Here is a 21,446-nt window from a genome sequence, read left to right as displayed (position 1 = left end):
AAGTTCATTATATGAATTGGGGGCAACCTAAGCCATACTTCCCTTTGACAGTTGTCCATGGTATTTTATTTGTAGTATACTACCCAGAAAATTCCAAAAGACACTCAAACGTTTTAAATAGTTATTCCTATAAAATGACTGAAAACCCAATGTGTTCAGCTATAGAAAAATTGAGGTTGGTATAAAAATATGTCACACAAAACTAACAAAAATTATGTGTATGTAGGCAATGCATAGATGAAATAAAATGTCCTTGGGCAGCATGTTAGTTTACAAGCTGCCGGAATGCAATGTACCGATACTCGAGTGGCTTTTAAAAAGGCAAATTTAATAAATTATAAGTTTACAGCTCTAAGGAAGGGAAAGCATCCAAATTAAGGAACCAACAAGAAGTTACCTTCACTCAAGAAAGGTCAATGGGTCTATAACACCTCTGTCAGCTGGATAGTCACGTGGCTGGTTCCTTGCTCCTGGGCTCCATTGCTTGCAGCCTCTGTTCCTGTAGGAGTTCCTCACTTTGCTTCTCAGGAGCTGGGTTTCACCTCACAGCTTCCCTTGGCTCTCTCCAAGTTCTTGGGCTTGCTTAAAACCTCATGGTGATGTCTGCTGGAATCCAAGCATCTCCAAATATCTGTGTCTCTGTTCTTTGAAGCAACTGTTCTCTAAGTGTCTATATCTGCTCTCTCTGTGGCTCTGAGGCTTCTGTCATTTCTCTGTCCAAAATGTTTCCTCTTTCAAACCATTCCAGTAAACTAATCAAGACCCCCCTGGATGGAGTCGCATCTTCATCTAATCAAAAGTTCATACCCACAATTGGGCGTCACATCTCCATGGAGATAATCCAATCAAAAGTTTCCATGCTATGCGATTGAATCAGGTTTAAAAGAAATGGCTGAGTTCACAAGTTAGGATCAGGATTAAACATGGCTTTTCTGGGGTATATAATTTTTCAAACTGGCATAGGCAAAAAGAGGGGATACAAATATTCTTGTGATATAACAGTGACTATGTCATGATAAGACCCATGGGCAATTTTCTTACATCTCCTAAATTCTCTCACATCTATTGTATATCTTCTGGGTTGATTTCTTATGTGGAAATCAGACTCTTTGGTGCCAAATGGGTCCAAGACTGATTGTTCTGTAGGATAAATTGTTAGACCATTCCAAGTATATGATTCCCCAACATTGTCAGTGCACTTTCTCTTTGTACACGGAGTCTGAAGGAATAAAACCCTTCCTGGGGCTATAAATACTAACAGATGGAAATGACTTCTGGAGGCAGTGAGTCCTTCATTGCAAGAGTTGGGCCAACTCAAGGTGCTTACTGTCCCTCACCCTGGCTGACATAGGAAATACTATAGCCTTTGCCCTGAGTACAAATAACCAACTTAAATGCCTTAGCTTAAGTAATTATGGATAATATAATTAATAGGCTAATTGGGGGAGTTTGCACCATTGCTTTATGTTACCATAGATGAGGTTCATCTATATCTAAGCCAAAAGAAAACGTAATCTAGCAATCTAAAGCGGACCCAATGATTTGTATGAGATTTATATTCTTGGTATATATTATATTCCAGACCCTTCTTAAAATACTTTTAATTGTTATTGTTTGTCTCAGTGTCTGTTATTCAGAGAATTAAAATTTTTTTTGCAGCCACTGTCCCATCAGACTATGGTCAGCAAATGATTTAAAGACCAAAAAAAAAAAGAGAGAGAAAGCAGGGTGACAAACTTAAAATCAAACCTTTGCAAATGGAACTGTGTCTTCAGGAAATGTGAGTGAAACTTCTGGGCCAAGATGGCGGCTTAACAATGTGTGCATTTTAGTTTGTCCTCCAGAACAACTACTAAGTAACCAGAAACAATACAGAACAGCTCCTGGGGCCATGTCAGTGACCGGACACACAGCGTACCTCAGTCTGGATAAGCTGGACCAGCTGCGAGCCTCCCCAGAACTGTGAGCTCCCCAAGCTGAGGCAGCTGGTGCCCCTCCCCCACAGGGTGCTTCCCAGAGGGGAAAGGAAAGGGACTTTATCAGCAGCAGGGGCTTAGCCCAACCAAATGCCAATCATGGAATTAATTAACAAATTCTGACTACTGAAAATAGGCCCCCAGCTCAGGTGAACCTGGACAAAGCAGAGGTTGCTCATTTTTGCCCCAACTCCAAGGGGGCAGGGCTGACAGAAAAAGAAAAAAAAAAAAAGAAAGAAAGGTTTTTGTGGCTGTGTTTCTACAAAGGCTTGACTGCCTTTGGAGACAGTGGCAGGGCTTCTCAGGCTGCAACTGCCCCAGGCATAGGCAGAAGTGAGCTCTTTTGGGGGCTTTTCTGGAGCCTGTGCCTTCCCCAGGGCACTGGTGAAGCCCAACTCAGGTGGAATCCCTTCCTCAAGGAATTCAGACACCAGAGCTTGGTAATTTGAAGCCATTAAAACCAGCCTATAACCTCTCCTCTGTCTCCACCATGCCCCTAGCAGGGAGAGTCTGCCAAAGTTAAAGGTACTGTATCATCATATGCTGGTGGGATCTGCAGGCAGACAAGCACCACATACTGGGCAGGATAAGAAAAACAGAGCCCAGAGACTTCACAGAAAAGTCTTTCAACCTGTTGGGTCTCACCCTCAGGGAAAATTGATGCAGGTGACTCTTTCCTCTTTACGGGAGGCCAGTTTGGTTTGGGAAAATCTGGCTGGGGTCTATAACACCTAAGTAGACCCTACTAAGGGTGGGGGGAAAAGGCACCATACAAGCAGGGCAAGAAACAAGAAAACAAGAACTGAAAAATTCTCCTGTTAAACAAAACCTAAGCTAGAGGTTTCAGAAAAAGCTGAATGGAATGTCAAAGAACAGACAACAAATTCATCCAGCAAGAAAACCCTAGGTAAAAGAAGTGAAAGCAATCTCCAGAATAAACTAATTAAACGGCTAGATGCCAGCAAAAAAAAAAACAAAAACAAATCATACTAGGAAAACTGAAGATATGGCACAGTCAAAGGAACAAACCAACAATTCAAATGGCATACAGGAGCTGAAACAATTAATTCAGAATATATGAACAGACATGGAAAACCTCATCAAAAACCAAATCAATGAATTGAGGGGGGATATAAAGAAGGCAAGTAATGAACAAAAAGAAGAAATCAGAAGTCTGAAAAAACAAATCACAGAACTTATGGGAATGAAAGGCATGGTAGAAGAGATGAAAAAAACAATGGAAACCTACATGGTAGATTTCAAGAGGCAGAACATAGAATTAGTGAACTGGAGGTTGGAACATCTGAAATCTGACAAGAAAAGAAAATATAGGGGAAAAAAAGGAAAAATATGAGCAGAGACTCAGGGAATTGAAGGACAATATGAAGTGCACAAATATATGCATAGTGGGTGTCCCAGAAGAAGAAGAGAAGGAAAAAGGAGGAGAAAAACTAATGGAGGAAATTATCACTGAAAATTTCCCAACTCTTATGAAAGACTTCAAATTACAGATCCAAGAAGTGCAGTGTACTCCAAAGAGAATAGATCCAAATAGACATACTCCAAGACATTTACTAATCAGAATGTCAGAGGACAAAGAGAAAGAGAATCTTGAAAGCAGCGAGAAAAGCAGTCCATCACATACAAAGGAAGCCCAATAAGACTATGAATAGATGTCTCAGCAGAAACCATGGAGGTGAGAAGACAGTGGGATGATATATTTAAATTATTAAAAGAGAAAAACTGCAACCAAGAATTCTATATCCAACAAAATTGTCCTTCAACAATGAGGGAGCAATTAAAACATTTTCAGACAAAAAATCACTGAGAGAATTTGTGATCATGAGACCAGCTCTGCAAGAAGTACTAAAGGGAGCACTAGAGACAGATACAAAAAGACAGAAGAGAGAGGTGTGGAGAAAAGTGTAGAAAGGAAACTATGAGTAAAGGTAAAAAAGAAGGAAAATTAGATATGACATATAAAATCCAAAAGGCAAAATGGTAGAAGAAAGTACTACCTGTGCCGTAATAACACTAAATGTTAATGGATTAAACTCCCCCATCAAAAGACATAGACTGGCAGGATGGAATAAAAAACAGGACCCATCCATATGCTTTTTCTACTCAAAGAACATGAGGGCAAGGACACAAATGGACATTTGCACACCAATGTTTATAGCAGCATTATTTACAATTACCAAGAGATGGAAACACCAAAATGTTCATCAACAGACGGGTGGCTAAACAAACTGTGGCACATACATACTATGGAATATTATGCAACTGTAAGACAGAATAAAGTTATGAAGTATGTAACAACATGGATTGACCTTAAGGACATTATGCTTGAGTGGGATCAGCCAAAAACAAAAGGACAAATACTGTATGGTCTCATTGAGATGAACTGACATTAGTGAATAAATTTGGAATATTTTGTTGGTAACAGAGACCATCAGAAGATAGAAATAGGGTAAGATATTGGGTAATTAGAGCTGAAGGGATACAGATTGTGCAAAAGGACTGAATATAAAAACTCAGAAATGGACAGCACAATACTACCTAACTGTAATACAATTATGTTAAAACACTGAACGAAGCTGAATGTGAGAATGATAGAGGGAGGAGGGCTGGGGGCATAAATGAAATCAGAAAGAAATATACATGATAAAGACTGAGATGGTACAATCTAGGAATGCCTAGAGTATATAATGATAGTGACTAAACGTACAAATTTAAAAAATGTTTTTGCATGAGGAAGAACAAAGGAATGTCATTACTGCAGGGTGCTGAAAATAGATGGTAATTAATATTTAAAAATTTTACCTTATGTGTGAGACTAAAGCAAAAAATGTTTATTTGGTACAAAATTTATATTTTGACTAGTGCATTTCCTAATATAACTTATATAGATAGTTGGTTGAACAATATAAGTACATGGAACCTTGGGTAGGACATATATTTTTTTGGTTTGTCCAGAGTGATGCCCCGATGAATCCCAGAGTGATTTGATCAGTGAGTAGAAAAGTATTTGCAAAGTCCCTTTTTTTTTATTAATTAAAAAAAATTAACTAACACAACATTAGAAATCAATCCATTCTACATATGCAATCAGTAATTCTTAATATCATCACATAGGTGTATGGTCATCATTTCTCAGTACATATGCATCGATTTAGAGAAAGAAATAGCACGACAACAGAAAAAGAAATAAAGTGATAACACAGAGAGAAAACACAAATAAAAATAAAAAGTACAAAAATATATAAGAGAAAAAAAAAAACAAAAAAAAAAACTATAGCTCAGATGCAGCTTCATTCAGTGTTCCAACATAATTACATTACAATTAGGCAGTATTGTGCTGACCATTTTTTTTTTTTTTTTTTTAGAAATCATACCATTCTACATATGCAATCAGTAATTCTTAACATCATCACATAGATGCATGATCATTGTTTCTTAGTACATTTGCATCGGTTTAGAAGAACTAGCAGTATAACAGAAAAAGATATAGAATGTTAATATAGAGAAAAAAAATAAAAGTAATAATAATAAGAACAAAACAAACAAAACAAAACAAAACAAAAACCTATAGCTCGGATGCAGCTTCATTCAGTATTTTAACATGAATACTTTACAATTAGGTATTATTGTGCTGTCCATTTTTGAGTTTTTGTATCTAGTCCTATTGCACAGTCTGTATTCCATCAGCTCCAATTACCCATTATCTTACCCTGTTTCTAACTCCTGCTGAACTCTGTTACCAATGACATATTCCAAGTTTATTCTCGAGTGTCGATTCACATCATTGGGACCATACAGTATTTGTCTTTTAGTTTTTGGCTAGACTCACTCAGCATAAAGTTCTCTAGGTCCATCCATGTTATTACATGCTTCATAAGTTTATCCTGCCTTAAAGCTGCACAATATTCCATCGTATGTATATACCACAGTTTGTTTAGCCACTCGTCTGTTGATGTACATTTTGGCTGTTTCCATCTCTTTGCAATTGTAAATAACGCTGCTATAAACATTGGTGTGCAAATGTCCGTTTGAGTTTTTGCCCTTAATTCCTTTGAGTAGATTCCCAGCAATGGTATTGCTGGGTCGTATGGCAGTTCTATATTCAGCTTTTTGAGGAACCGCCAAACTGCCTTCCACAGTGGTTGCACCATTTGACATTCCCACCAACAGTGGATAAGTGTGCCTGTTTCACCGCATCCTCTCCAGCACTTGTCATTTTCTGTTTTGTTAATAATGGCCATTCTTGTGGGTAAGAGATGATATCTCATTGTGGTTTTGATTTGCATTTCTCTAATGGCCAGGGACATTGAGCATCTCTTCATGTGTCTTTTGGCCATTTGTATTTCCTCCTCTGAGAAGTGTCTATTCAAGTCTTTTTCCCATTTTGTAATTGGGTTGGCTATCTTTTTGTTGTTGAGTTGGACAATCTCATTATAAATTCTGGATACTAGACCTTTATCTGATATGTCGTTTCCAAATATTGATTCCCATTGTGTAGGCTGTCTTTCTACTTTCTTGATGAAGTTCTTTGATGCACAAAAGTGTTTAATTTTGAGGAGTTCCCATTTATTTATTTCCTTCTTCAGTGCTCTTGCTTTAGGTGTAAGGTCCATAAAACCGCCTCCAATTGTAAGATTCATAAGATATCTCCCTACATTTTCCTCTAACTGTTCTATGGTCTTAGACCTAATGTTTAGATCTTTGATCCATTTTGAGTTAACTTTTGTGTAGGGTGTGAGATATGGGTCTTCTTTCATTCTTTTGCATATGGATATCCAGTTCTCTAGGCACCATTTATTGAAGAGACTGTTCTGTCCCAGGTGAGTTGGCTTGACTGCCTTATCAAAGATCAAATGTCCATAGATGAGAGGGTTTATATCTGAGCACTCTATTCGATTCCATTGGTCGATATATCTATCTTTATGCCAATACCATGCTGTTTTGACCACTGTGGCTTCATAATATGCCTTAAAGTCAGGCAGTGCAAGACCTCCAGCTTCGTTTTTTTTCCTCAAGATGTTTTTAGCAATTCGGGGCACCCTGCCCTTCCAGATAAATTTGCTTATTGGTTTTTCTATTTCTGAAAAATCAGTTGTTGGGATTTTGATTGGTATTGCATTGAATCTGTAAATCAATTTAGGTAGGATTGACATCTTAACTATATTTAGTCTTCCAATCCATGAACACGGTATGCCCTTCCATCTGTTTAGGTCTTCTGTGATTTCTTTTAGCAGTTTTTTGTAGTTTTCTTTATATAGGTTTTTTGTCTCTTTAGTTAAATTTATTCCTAGGTATTTTATTCTTTTAGGTGCAATTGTAAATGGGATTCGTTTCTTGATTTCCCCCTCCGCTTGTTCATTGCTAGTGTATAGAAATGCTACCGATTTTTGAATGTTGATCTTGTAACCTGCTACTTTGCTGTACTCATTTATTAGCTCTAGTAGTTTTGTTGTGGATTTTTACGGGTTTTCGACGTATATTATCATATCGTCTGCAAACAGTGATAGTTTTACTTCTTCCTTTCCAATTTTGATGCCTTGTATTTCTTTTTCTTGTCTAATTGCTTTGGCTAGAACCTCCAACACAATGTTGAATAATAGTGGTGATAGTGGACATCCTTGTCTTGTTCCTGATCTTAGGGGGAACGTTTTCAATTTTTCCCCATTAAGGATGATATTAGCTGTGGGTTTTTCATATATTCCCTCTATCATTTTAAGGAAGTTCCCTTGTATTCCTATCCTTTGAAGTGTTTTCAACAGGAAAGGATGTTGAATCTTGTCAAATGCCTTCTCTGCATCAATTGAGATGATCATGTGATTTTTCTGCTTTGATTTGTTGATATGGTGTATTACATTAATTGATTTTCTTATGTTGAACCATCCTTGCATACCTGGGATGAATCCTACTTGGTCATGATGAATAATTCTTTTAATGTGTTGTTGGATACGATTTGCTAGAATTTTATTGAGGATTTTTGCATCTATATTCATTAGAGAGATCGGCCTGTAGTTTTCTTTTCTTGTAATATCTTTGCCTGGTTTTGGTATGAGGGTAATGTTGGCTTCATAGAATGAATTAGGTAGTTTTCCCTCCACTTCGATTTTTTTGAAGAGTTTGAGGATAGTTGGTACTAATTCTTTCTGGAATGTTTGATAGAATTCACATGTGAAACCGTCTGGTCCTGGACTTTTCTTTTTAGGAAGCTTTTGAATGACTGCTTCAATTTCTTTACTTGTGATTGGTTTGTTGAGGTCATCTATCTCTTCTTGAGTCAAAGTTGGTTGTTCATGTCTTTCCAGGAACCCGTCCATTTCCTCTAAATTGTTGTATTTATTAGCGTAAAGTTGTTCATAGTATCCTGTTATTACCTCCTTTATTTCTGTGATGTCAGTGGTTATGTCTCCTCTTCCATTTCTGATCTTATTTATTTGCATTCTCTCTCTTCTTCTTTTTGTCAATCTTGCTAAGGGCCCATCAATCTTATTGATTTTCTCATAGAACCAACTTCTGGTCTTATTGATTTTCTCTATTGTTTTCATGTTTTCAATTTCATTTATTTCTGCTCTAATCTTTGTTATTTCTTTCCTTTTGCTTGCTTTGGGGTCAGTTTGCTGTTCTTTCTCCAGTTCTTCCAAGTGGACCATTAATTCCTGCATTTTTGCCTTTTATTCTTTTCTGATATAGGCATTTAGGGCAATAAATTTCCCTCTTAGCACTGCCTTTGCTGCGTCCCATAAGTTTTGATATGTTGTGTTTTCATTTTCATTCACCTCGAGGTATTTGCTAATTTCTCTAGCAATTTCTTCTTTGACCCACTCGTTGTTTAGGAGTGTGTTGTTGAGCCTCCATGTATTTGTGAATTTTCTGGCACTCTGCCTATTATTGATTTCCAACATCATTCCTTTATGGTCCAAGAAAGTGTTGTGTAAGATTTCAATCTTTTTAAATTTGTTAAGACTTGCTTTGTGACCCAGCATATGGTCTATCTTTGAGAATGATCCATGAGCACTTGAGAAAAAGGTGTATCCTGCTGTTGTGGGATGTAATGTCCTATAAATGTCTGTTAAGTCTAGCTCCTTTATAGTAATATTCAGATTCTCTATTTCTTTGTTGATCCTCTGTCTAGATGTTCTGTCCATTGATGAGAGTGGTGAGTTGAAGTCTCCAACTATTATGCTATATGAGTCTATTTCCCTTTTCAGTGTTTGCAGTGTATTCCTCACATATTTTGGGGCATTCTGGTTCAGTGCATAAATATTTATGACTGTTATGTCTTCTTGTTTAATTGTTCCTTTTATTAGTATATAGTGTCCTTCTTTGTCTCTTTTAACTGTTTTACATTTGAAGTCTAATTTGTTGGATATTAGTATAGCCACTCCTGCTCTTTTCTGGTTGTTATTTGCATGAAATATCTTTTCCCAACCTTTCACTTTCAACTTATGTTTATCTTTGGGTCTAAGATGTGTTTCCTGTAGACAGCATATAGAAGGATCCTGTTTTTTAATCCATTCTGCCAATCTATGTCTTTTGATTGGGGAATTCAGTCCATTGACATTTAGTGTTATTACTGTTTGGATAATATTTTCCTCTAACATTTTGCCTTTTGTATTATATATATCATGTCTGATTTTCCTTCTTTCTACACTCTTCCATATCTCTCTCTTCTGTCTTTTTTTATCTGACTCTAGTGCTCCCTTTAGTATTTCTTGCAGAGCTGGTCTCTTGGTCACAAATTCTTTCAGTGACTTTTTGTCTGAGAATGTTTTAATTTCTCCCTCATTTTTGAAGGATAATTTTGCTGGATATAGGAGTCTTGGTTGGCAGTTTTTCTCTTTTAGTATTTTAAATATATCATCCCACTGTCTTCTAGCTTCCATGGTTTCTGCTGAGAAATCTACACATAGTCTTATTGGGTTTCCCTTGTATGTGATGGATTGTTTTTCTCTTGCTGCTTTCAAGATCCTCTCTTTCTCTTTGACCTCTGACATTCTAACTAGTAAGTGTCTTGGAGAACGCCTATTTGGGTCTAATCTCTTTGGGGTGTGCTGCACTTCTTGGATCTGTAATTTTAGGTCTTTCATAAGAGTTGGGAAATTTTCAGTGATAATTTCTTCCATTAGTTTTTCTCCTCCTTTTCCCTTCTCTTCTCCTTCCGCGACACCCACAACACGTATATTTGTGCGGTTCATATTGTCCTTGAGTTCCTTGATACCCTGTTCAAATTTTTCCATTCTTTTCCCTATAGTTTCTGTTTCTTTTTGGAATTCAGATGTTCCATCCTCCAAATCACTAATTCTATCTTCTGTCTCTTTAAATCTATCATTGTAGCTATCCATTATTTTTTCTATGTTTGCTACTTTATCCTTCACTTCCATAAGTTCTGCGATTTGTTTTTTCAGTTTTTCTATTTCTTCTTTATGTTCAGCCCATGTCCTCTTCATGTCCTCCCTCAATTTATCGATTTCATTTTTGAAGAGGTTTTCCATTTCTGTTCGTATATTCAGCATTAGTTGTCTCAGCTCTTGTATCTCATTTGAGCTATTGGTTTGTTCCTTTGACTGGGCCATATTCTCAATCTTTTGAGCGTGGACAGTTATCTTCTGCTGCTGGCTCTGGGCATTTATTCAGATTTCTCTGGGTGTCAGACCCAGCAAGGTTGTAAGATTTTTCTGTGAAATCTCTGGGATCTGTTTTTCTTATCTTGCCCCGTACGTGGTGCACGTGGCACACGTTTGTCTCAAGTGTTTGGAATGGGTCTCCCCCAGTCACCGATCTCCGCGGCCTGGGGAATTCGGATCCAATTCTCTCTGTTGGTTCAGGGGCCGCGCGTGGTGGGGGCGTCAGCTTCCGCGGCTTGAGGGGACCCTGTGGCTGGTTGCGGGCCACAGCGGGCCTGGGGGATTCCCCACCGGACCAGGAAGCCTCCCGCGGGGGGGGGGCTACCGCGGCTTGGATAGCCCTCCGATCCGAGACTCGTATCCGCGGACTCGAAGCAGAGACTCGAAGCCGCCCGCAAAAGAGGGGTGCTGCCTGCCTCGGCTTGAGAAACTTGCTTCTCCAATACTCTCAGCCGGCCTGGAAAGGAGGGAGGGAGTAGCTCGGACCACCGCAGCTGCTGCTGATCGGGAAATCGCGAGCCGCTCGGGGGTCTCACCGCAGCCGAGTCTCGCAGTCAGTCTAGCCAGCCCAGACTTTGGATAGCCCTCTGATCCGAGATTCCTAGCCGCGGACTCGAAGCCGAGACTCGAAGCCGCCCGCAAAAGAAGGGCGCCGCCTGCCTCGGCTTGGGAAACTTGCCTCTCTGATACTCTCAGCCGGCCCGGGAAGGAGGGAGGGATTAGCTCGGACCGCCGCAGCTGCGGCTGCTCGGGAAATCGCGCGCCGCTCGGGGGTCTCGCCGCAGCCAAGTCTTGTAGTCAGACTTGCCAGCCCAGACTTTGGATAGACCTCTGATCCGAGACTCGTAGCCGCGGACTCGAAGCCGAGACTCGAAGCCGCCCACAAAAGTGTGGCGCCGGCCGCCTTGGCTGGGAAGCTTGTCTCTCTGAGTCTCTCAGCCAGCCCGGGAAGGAGGGAGGGATTAGCTCGGACCGCCGCAGCTGCGGCTGCTCGGGAAATCGCGCGCCGCTCGGGGATCTCACTCACCGCAGCCGAGTTTCGCAGTCAGACTAGCCAGCCCAGACTGGGTTACGTTGTGTGTCCATTCCCTGCTGTAGCCCCGGGAGCTGTTCTGTACTGTTTCTGTTCACCTATTAGTTGATTTGGAGTCAGAGGAACTAAGACGCATGTACCCTACTAAGCTGCCATCTTGGATCCTGCAAAGTCCCTTTTAAGGAACAGTGAGAAAGAGGGAAAATTCAACCTCCCCAAGCTGAATTCTTGATATTCTCACAAGCAGTGTGGACAACCAAAGCTATAGGCTGAGCCCCCAGTCTTGGGGTTTGTTCACATGAAACTTAACCCCACAAAGGATAGGTCAAGCCTACTTAAAATTAGGCCTAAGAGTTACCCCCAAAAGAACCTCTTTTGTTGCTCAGATGTAGCCTCTCTCTCCAGCCAACACAAAAGCAAACTCACTACCCTCCCCCTGTCTACGTGGAACATGACTCCCAGGGGTGTGGACCTTCCTGGCAATGTGCCATAGAAATCCTAGAATGAGCTGAGACTCAGCATCAAGGGATTGAGAAAAACTCTACAATGAGCTGAGACCCAGAATCAAGGGATTGAGGAAACCTTCTCGACCAAAAGGGGGAAGAGTGAAATGAGACAAAGTGTCAATGGCTGAGAGACTCCAAACAGAGTCAAGAGGTTATCCTGGAGGTTATTCTTACACATTAAGTAGATATCACCTTGTTATCAAAGATGTAATGGAGAGGCTGGAGGGAACTGCCTGAAAATGTAGAGCTGTGTTCCAGTAGCCATGTTTCTTGATGATGATTGTAATGATATAGCTTTCACCATGTGACTGTGGGATTGTGAAAACCTTGTGTCTGATGCTCCTTTTATCTACCTTGTCAGCAGATGAGTAGAATATATGGAATAAAAATAAATAATAAGGGGAACAAATGTTAAAATAAACTTAGTTTGAAATGCTAGAGATCAATGAAAGGGAGGGGTAAGGGTTATGGTATGCATAATTTTTTTTCCTGTTTTTATTTTATTTTTATGTTGTCTTTTTATTTCTGTTTTGGAACTAATGCAAATGTTCTAGGAAATGATCATGATGATGAATATGCAACTATGTTGATATGATGATATTGTGAATTCCTGATTATATATGTAGAATGGAATGATCATGTTAACAATGTTTGTGTTTCTTTCCTGTCATTTTTTTTTAATTTCAAAAATTAATTAAAAAAAAGAAGAAGAAATATGAGTATCCATGGTGCAAATCTAGGTAATCCTTGACAGTCTTTCTTGCAGTTTTGGTCAATGGGGGACAAGTGGGAGACTGAAAATAACAAAAGAGCACTCCCAGATAAAGACTGATTGTTCTGAATCACCAGGAATTGTTTTGAATCTATTTAATCTATCAATGAAAAATTGCCTTGATGACCATATTTCTGAAAGTGACAGACATATAGCAGTGGGCAAACCTTCATGAGTATAGTTCTACCATTTGTAAACACTCCTGACTCTCAGATGCCACCATCCATGAACTCAATACCTTCCAAGACCCTTTATATATTAGCCACTAGCATTGTTTTGAGAGACCTTGCCATAGGAGTCAAGTTCTTCCTTGTTTAACCAGAAATAAACCCAGTTTTTTGGTTCAGATAATTGAATGGAAGTCTCTTCCTTGAAAGCAGCTTTTGCATATACAAGTAAATATGTGTTAAGTATTCAAATCCCCCCTCAGTCTTTTTGTCTCTCTTTTACTACAAATAGCAGTTTACTACACACAATGCTTTGCACTTTGATTTTTAAAATTAAAAATATATCCTGAAGATGTTTCCATATTAGCTGTGCAGTGTGGATTTTAACTGACTCCAGAGTCTACACTCTCCCAGGCAATTTCTCCAGGAAAAGGGACTGTTAGACCCACTTCCTCCTCTGAGTGTTGATAGCAGGGAGTCTTGAACTTTTGAACCCTCTTTAGAAATGGAGAGGCTCTTGGGGAGAATAATGTACCAGTTACAAGCACATGCTTTGGGGTTTAATTTTTGAAGATACATTACTTGCCAGCTATGAAGTTTGGAGGAATTCAACCTCCTTGAAACTCGGTTTTCTTATTTGTAAAATGGAAATGATAGCACAATAGTTTCTACTCTAGAAGGTTGTGTGAGGATTAAATACTTATGGAAAGTGGGTAACAGTTTTCTGACACTGTAACAGTATAATAAACATACATGAAGATGATGATGTAGAAGAGATGCTGACTGGGAGGGGTGGGTGGGTGTTTCTTGCACTACCAGTGCCCTCCTCCAGATGGAAGCAGGAGCCAAAGAAATGGGTCCCCTTTGACTTATTCTCCAGGGCTGTGAACTTCAGATCTCTGATGACCCCACCAGAACAAGAAAGATTAATTTTTTCTTTCTTTTAAACAAAAAGGAAAACAGGAAGGCTTCTGGAGCTGGGGGAGCCCTCTGCGGAGCTGGGGGGAGACCGAGATCGAGAGAGAAACAATGGGGTTTGAGATAAGTTAAGGGCGCTGTCTGCTTCCTGTAGCAAGTGACTATGAGTCCAGGAGTGATGGAGACATTGTCCCTTTTGGTACAGAATGAAACGCCCCCTCCTGCTGTTAGGGCTACGCTTTGAGCCGCACTCACCTGCAGCTGGCAGAGCCGAGTGGAGGGTGTCTGTGATGTCACAGAGCTGGAGAATCAGGGAAGGTCGGGGCTTGCAGTGGACCTCAAAAGCACGGAGGAGGGTGGGGGTGGTCTGCTGACTCTCACTGCAGGGGTCCCTCTGTCCTTGAAGCCATGCAGTCCTCCATGCCGTCCAGCGGCGCTCCCGAGTGGAAGTCCTGGCATCTCAGGGGAAAGCCCCTTGGAGACAGCCAGACCTACAGGGGGCAGCATAGCGCTGGACGCAGACCGGTGACTGTCTCCATACATCAGCCGGTGGTTACCTGGCCAAGTGTGCTCCAAGTCTGGGTTTCGGCATCTGCAAAATGGGTATAATAATAATTATATGTCATATGTATATGTATATATACTTTTTTAGAATTAAATGAGACAGTGCCTAGAGGTAGGTAAGCATTCAACAAATGGTAGTTGTTAATGATATGTGTAAAAAATAAAGTAACATTTTCTCCCCAAACTATTTCTCCAAAAAAGAAAAGGAAAATCACTTTATATTTGCGTCCTTACAAAATTCCTCATCTTATAGATCACTCTTATTCATTGGGAAGGCAAACTACAATTTGGGGGGAAGTGAAATCAGGTTAAGATGTTCTCAATCAGTGCTATTTTTGAATGCTTATAGAATTTCCTTGATACAGTAAAAAGAGGTAAAAATCAAGGAAATTCAGCACGGGACTGGAAGTTTTGGGGATGTTTGTGTGCAACGGGTTGTGACCCTAGCATCGCAAGTGGGCAAGAGAATCTTTCGAAGCACTTTGAGAAGGAAAACTCTTAAGCGGTAATATTGAAGATTCTCAATCTTGCTTCAAATGAGAGTCATCTGAAGTGTTTTTAAAACCTGAGAATGCTTGGGCCCTAATCGCAGATAAGTTAGAATCTTTGGAGATGGGACCTGGGCGTCCATAGGGTTAGAAAGCTTTTCCAGGTGATCCTATGTGTAATCAAGGTTAAGAACTATTTAATTACATTGTTGAGGTCACCAATTAGGTAGTGGTTCTCAGCCCAGGCTGCACATTAGAGTCTTAGAAGGAAATTTTTAAAATACCACGTCTTTGGGAATATAAAATGGTGCAGCCACCGTGGAACGGTTTGGCAGTGCCTCAGAAAGTTAAACATAGAAATACCTTATGGCCTGGCAGTTCCACTCTTAGGTATACGTTCAAAGGAATTGAGAACAGGGGATTCAGACACTTGTACACCAATGTTCATAGCAGCATTATTCACAATAGCCAAAAATTGGAAGCAACCCAAGTGTCCGTCAACTGATGAATGGATAAACAAAAGTTGGTATGTACACACAATGAAACAGTATTCAGACGTACAAAGGAATCACGTTCTGAGACATGCTGCAATATTGGTGAGCCTTGAACACATTATACTGAGTGAAATGAGTGAGACACAAAAGGACAAATATTATTATATGACTCATATGGAATACCTAGAATAAGCAAACTCATAGGGACAGAAAGTAGATTAGAGATTACCAGGGTCCAGGACAGGGGAAATAGGAAGAAATTGCTTAATGAGTACAGAATTTCTATTTGGGGTGATGACAAATTTTTGGTAATAGATGGAGGTGATAGCGCAGCACTGTCAATGTAATTAATATCACTGAATCGTACACTTAAAACAGTTAAAATGGCAAGTTTTCTGTTACATGTGTGTGTCACTGCAAGTAGAAAAAATTATACCATGCCTAGGACCCACTACAGATGGGTAAAATCATTGGTAGGCTTTTTGTTTGTTTTCAGTATTTATTTAAACAAAAATTCATACATTAAAAAATTAATCTCAGGTGGGCCACAATGGTGGGCGGGCCACGGTGGCTCAGCAGGCAGAGTTCTTGTCTGCCATGTTGGGAAGCCGGGTTCGATTCCCGGTTCCTGCCCATGCGAAAAACTTAATCTCTAAGACCTTAGAAGTTTGGACTAGGTACCAAACTTCATGAATGCTTTGTACATAATAGGTTTTAAGTACGTATTTATATATTTTGAATTGTGTATTTCTCTTTTATTGTCTTCCAAATGTGTTGTGGCAACATAGACTTTTGGTAAGCAGAAAGATAAGCCAAGATAGAAGAACACTTGATTCCTTGGGTCACATAAAAATCCAGTATTGAATATTGTTAGAAACATAACATTTTGATGCAAAATAGAATATACCTATTTACTTTCAGGCTTATGGGTAAAAACTTAAAAACACCATAATGTGATAGATTGCCCAGGTGATTTTAATTCACAGCCAGAGTTGAGAACACCGACCTACAGGGCAAACAATTTTTTTTAAAGCTATAAGAATGGGTCCTTTCTGCTTAGGATTAGTTGTTTTTCAGTGACAGTATCACAGAAGAATTCAGAAGTACCATTTTCAAATAGCTTAGAAATGAAGATTATGCATTCTGGGAACCTCTGTTAGATGAACATTTTCTCTAATGATATAGAAAACACTGATGTTAAAGATGTGTTTGAAGCATCTGAATAAATTTGATAAGATGGGAGAGTAAGGAAGGCAATATTCCCAAATTAATATATTTTATGTGATATGCCATTGTGAACACATACCATGTAACGAATCCTTGTAAGTAGATACTTGATTATTTCACTCACAGCACTAAAAGTTATATATTCATGTTGGCTAAAGTACTTTTAAAAAATCTTCTCTTGGAGAAAAAGGGGAATGGACTTCTTTTGGGGGTGTCTTAGCATTCTTGTAAATATGGGATTGCTGCTTCACTCCCTCTTGGGCCTGGGGTGGAGACCAGTTAGCAGGCTCTGGTCTGAATTTCTCATTCAGGTAAAGAATAATGAAATCTTGAACTAAGGCATTGGGCTAAGATGAAAGGGTGGATTTTGGAAACGGCAATTCCACAGTACATGGGTTCTAGCATCAGGCAGCCTGGGTTCAAAGCCTGCCTTCTTAATTACTGTGTGACCATGGTCATATCCAATAATCCCTCTCCTTACTTTCTTTATCTTTCAAATGGAAAGATAAATACTAGGCTTGATGTGAGGAATAAATTAGACCAGCTATGGAAAACTTTAAGTGTAATGCCTGGTACACAGGAAGTGTTCAATAACTGCCACCTATTATTATGATGCTGCTGATGATTATTATGATTATTACTTTGATGTTGGGGTGAAAGATAAGGAGGAATAAATGCTGATGCTAATGTTTCTGGCTTTGACAACTCTGAGGATGTGAAATTAGGGAATTCTAGAGGGGAAGTTAGTTTTGGAGAAAGACAAATTTGTGTATCTAAAAAACCTTTAAATTTTGAAATAATTATAGATTCACAGGAAATTGCAAAGAAATGTATGGAGAGGTCCCATGAACAGTTCAACCAGCCTCCCTAATGTTAAAATCTTGCATAACTGTATTACAGTATCAAAACTAGGAAATAAACATTGGTACAATCCACAGAGCTTATTCAGATCTCACCAAACATGCACTCGTTTGTGTGTGCACGTGCATGTGCAGCCCTGTGCAATTTTATCACACATGTAGCTTCATATAACCACCTCCACAATCAAGCTACTTAACCATATCAGCATCACACAACTCCCTCATGCTACTCACTTAAAGCCACATCTAGCCCCTTTCTCCATTATCTCTAATTCCTGGGAACCACACTAATCTGTTCTCCGACTCCATAATGTCATTTCAGGAATGGTGCATAAATGGTACATAAACACGCACTATGTATTCTTTTGAGATTGGCCTTCTTTACTCATCATAATTTCCTTGAGGCTCATCCAATTTGTAGTGTGACTCAATAGTTTGTTTCTTTATATTGCTGACTAGTATTCCTTGGTATGGATGTGTCATGGTTTGCTTTTACCATTTTCCCAGTGTAGGACATTGGATGGTTTGTAGATTTTGGGTATTTTGAATAAAGCTATTGTGGACATTTGTGTACTAGTTTCTGTGTGAGATAAGTTTTCATTTCTCTGGAATAAATATCCAAGACTGTAAGTCCATTTTTAATTCTAAAATAAATTGCCAGAGTTCCAGGAAGATGGCAGAATGGGATAGGTCGTGTTCACACCTGCACCAAGGAACAGCTAGAGAAGAGACAGAACAACGACTGGGATGGCAATTCCAAGGTTAAGTGATCTGGCAGGATCTTCTACACCACGCGGGGAAGCTCAAGTTGAAAATGCTGAGGATTTGAGACTCAGAGAACTGGAGACCTTCCCGCTAGTGCAAAGAGCCTAATGCACCCCTTCCCACCAGAGGTCTGGAGCCCTCAGGGGTGCACGGACAGGGAGACAGGGACTAGGAAGTAAGTCAACCCATGTTTATTGAACGCGCTACACCCACATGTGCCCTCCCAACCTGCAACCGGCCCACCCCGCACACCTGAACCCTGCCTCCTGCCACCCCTGTGCCCACGCAACCAAGCCCCACCCCTAAGCACTCCAAACACCCCGCCCCTCCCCAACCCCGCTCACATGCGCACCCCTGCCCCCTATGAGATCGGTGTCCGCTCACACCATGGCCCCCCCCCCCCAGATCCGTGCACATACACAATCGCATATTTGCTGCCTCAGCACTCACCCATCTGTGCCCCTACACTTCAACCCCTGCACCCCATCCCCCCTGCCCTGTGCACATGCACAGCCCTGCCCTGCCCCCAAGCTCTGCTGACATGCACACCAGTGTCCCTTCTCCCCATGCACACATGCACATCCGTGTCCTGCCTGTGCTGGCACCCATGCATCTGCACCCACTGACCCCTTAACCCCTGAACCCTGAGCCCCCATCCCTGTGCATCCGCACAGCACCCACCATCTGCCTTCTGTTGCACCCTGCCTCTGTGTCCCCCACGTCGCACCCTGCTCCTGCACTCCAAAGTTTCCCTGAGCTGACCCCACCCCCATGGCCCCCTGCATCCCACACCCCATGCTCCCGGGCCCCAGCGTAGTGCCCCCGTCCCATGCCTATCCTTGTTCAGCAACCAGCCACTGCACCACTGTGCCCTGCCACATGCCCCAAGTCCTGCCCCACACCTGTCCCACAAATACAAACCTTTAGACTACTGAAGGAAATCAGCTTCCAAAGTAACCCTATCAAGTAAATTACATGCCTCGAAGGCAACAGCAAATCACTAAGCATATCAAGATGCAGACAGATAAAGCCCAGCCTACTGACCAAATGGAAACACTGGAGGAAACAGACTTTGGAACAACTGGTCAAAGATGTTCATATAACTCTATTAAATAAAATCAGTGGGATGGCTAATGGCCCAAAGGAGATCAAGAAGACACTAGAAGAGCATAAATAGGAATTTGAAAGAATAAATAGAAAAATAGCAGATATCACAGAGATGATAGATTCTGTGGACCAATAAAAAATATACTAAAGAGACACAACAGCAGATTTGAAGAGAAAGAAGAAAGAATAAGCAAGTTAGAGGATAAGACAATTGATTTTGAACACACAAAAGAGAAAATGGCAAAAAAGGTGGAAAACTTTGAATTGGATCTCAGGAAAATGATGGACAAAATGAGGGTACAAATATTCAGTGTTCCAGAAGGAGACGAGAAGAGTAAAGGGCTAGGAAGATTAGTGGAGGATATAATAGGGAAGAACTTTCCAACCCTTATAAAAGACATAAATATGCATATCAAAAGAGCTCAAGGAACTCCAAATAGAATAAATCCAAATAGGCCAATCCAAGCAATATCTAATCAGTCTGTCAAATGTTGAGGAGAAGCAGAGAATCGTGAAAGCAGCAAGAGGAAAAATGATCTACTACATGCAAGAGAGAAATCACATAAGACCGATTCTGTGCTTCTCAACAAGCACTATGGAGGCGAGAAGGCAGTGATGTGATATATTTAATATCCTGAAGCAGAAAGACTTGCAGCAAGAATTCTGTAACCAGCCAAATTGTCCTTCAAAGGTGAGGGAGAGATTAAGATTTTCAAAAACAAACAAATGCTAAGAGAATTTGTCAACGAGAGACTGACTCACAATAAATACTAAAGGGAATTCGGTCAGCTGAAAAAAAAAAAAAAAAGACGGGTGAGGGAGGTCTGGAGGAGGGCACAGAATTGAAGAGTATCAGTAAGGGTAATTTAAAGGATAAAAAGAGAAACAGGGAAAAGAATATATTGATTTGACCAATAAAATCCCAAGGAAAAGGTGGTGGACTCAAGAAACGCCTTTGTAGATATAACTTTGAATGTTAATAGACTAAACTTAACAATTAAAAATACAGATCGGCAGAATAGATTAAAAAATATAATCTGTCTATAAGCTGCTTATAAGAGACTCATCTTGGAGCCAAGAATATAAATAGATTGAAAATGAAAGGATGGGAAAAGTTGTTTAATGCAAGCGGTAATCAAAAGACAGCAGGAGTAGCTACACCAATATCAGACAAAATAGACTTTAGAGACAATGACACTACATGGTAATGAAAGGGACAATTTAGCAAGAGGAAAAAATAACTATCATAAATGTTTATGTTCCCAATCAAGGAACTCAAAATACATGGGGCAAACTTTGGCAAAACTGAAGGAAGCAATAGACATTTTAACAATAATAGTAGGAGACTTCAAAACACAACTCTCCTCTATAGATAAAACAACCAGACTGAGGATCAGCAAGGAAATAGAGAGCTTAAAGAATCTGATAAATGAATTCGACCTAACAGACATATATAGGTTGTTACACCCCAAACACCAGGATATACATTCTTCTCTAGTGCTCGTGGAATGTTCTCCAAGATAGATCATATGCTAGGGCACAAACAGATCTTTATAAATTAAAAAAGATTGAAATGGAATGAGGCTGGAAATCAATAATCACCAAAAACCCAGAAGTTTCATAAATATCTGGAGATTAAATACATATCCTTAACCAGTGGGTCAAAGAAGAAATTGCTAGAAAAATCAGTAACTATCTGGAGATGAATGAAAATAAAGTATGACATTTCAGAACTTATGGGATGTGGCAAAGGCAGTGCCCAGAGGGAAATTTATTGCCCTAAATGCCTATATTAAAAAAGAAGAAAGAGCAAAAATAGAGGACTAACTGCTCATCAGGAGGAACTAGAAAAAGAACAACAAACTAACCCAAAAGCAAATAGAAGAGAAATAGCAAAGATTAAAGCAGAGTTAAATGAATGGGAGAACAA

General features: G+C 40.0%; 1 protein-coding gene and 1 long non-coding RNA gene across 8 annotated transcripts in view; one reads left to right on the top strand and one right to left on the bottom strand.

Moving 5' to 3' along the window:
• The window catches only part of TEX48 (testis expressed 48), a 33,422-nt gene extending 18,912 nt beyond the window's left edge, over positions 1 to 14,510 (bottom strand). Inside the window, exon 1 of one of the 4 annotated variants that reach the window (XM_077143780.1) lies at positions 14,267 to 14,510. The gene's annotated coding sequence lies outside the window, so the exon portion shown is untranslated. Of the gene's footprint in view, positions 1 to 397; positions 591 to 14,266 lie in introns of those variants that run through there. The other 3 variants (XM_077143759.1, XM_077143742.1, XM_077143751.1) reach the window with 3 other exon arrangements.
• The window catches only part of LOC143669184 (uncharacterized), a 95,372-nt gene continuing 88,058 nt past the window's right edge, over positions 14,133 to 21,446 (top strand). For 2 of the 4 annotated variants that reach the window (XR_013168771.1, XR_013168770.1), the window contains exon 1: positions 14,137 to 14,614. This is a non-coding gene — a long non-coding RNA (uncharacterized LOC143669184). Of the gene's footprint in view, positions 14,615 to 21,446 lie in introns of all 4 variants that reach the window. The other 2 variants (XR_013168772.1, XR_013168773.1) reach the window with 2 other exon arrangements.

This window comes from Tamandua tetradactyla, chromosome 2 (genome assembly GCF_023851605.1).
Source record: "Tamandua tetradactyla isolate mTamTet1 chromosome 2, mTamTet1.pri, whole genome shotgun sequence".
NCBI classification, from domain to species: Eukaryota; Metazoa; Chordata; class Mammalia; order Pilosa; family Myrmecophagidae; genus Tamandua; species Tamandua tetradactyla.
Note: the sequence above shows the minus strand (reverse complement) of the source record. Positions and strands in the feature narration are given on the sequence as shown.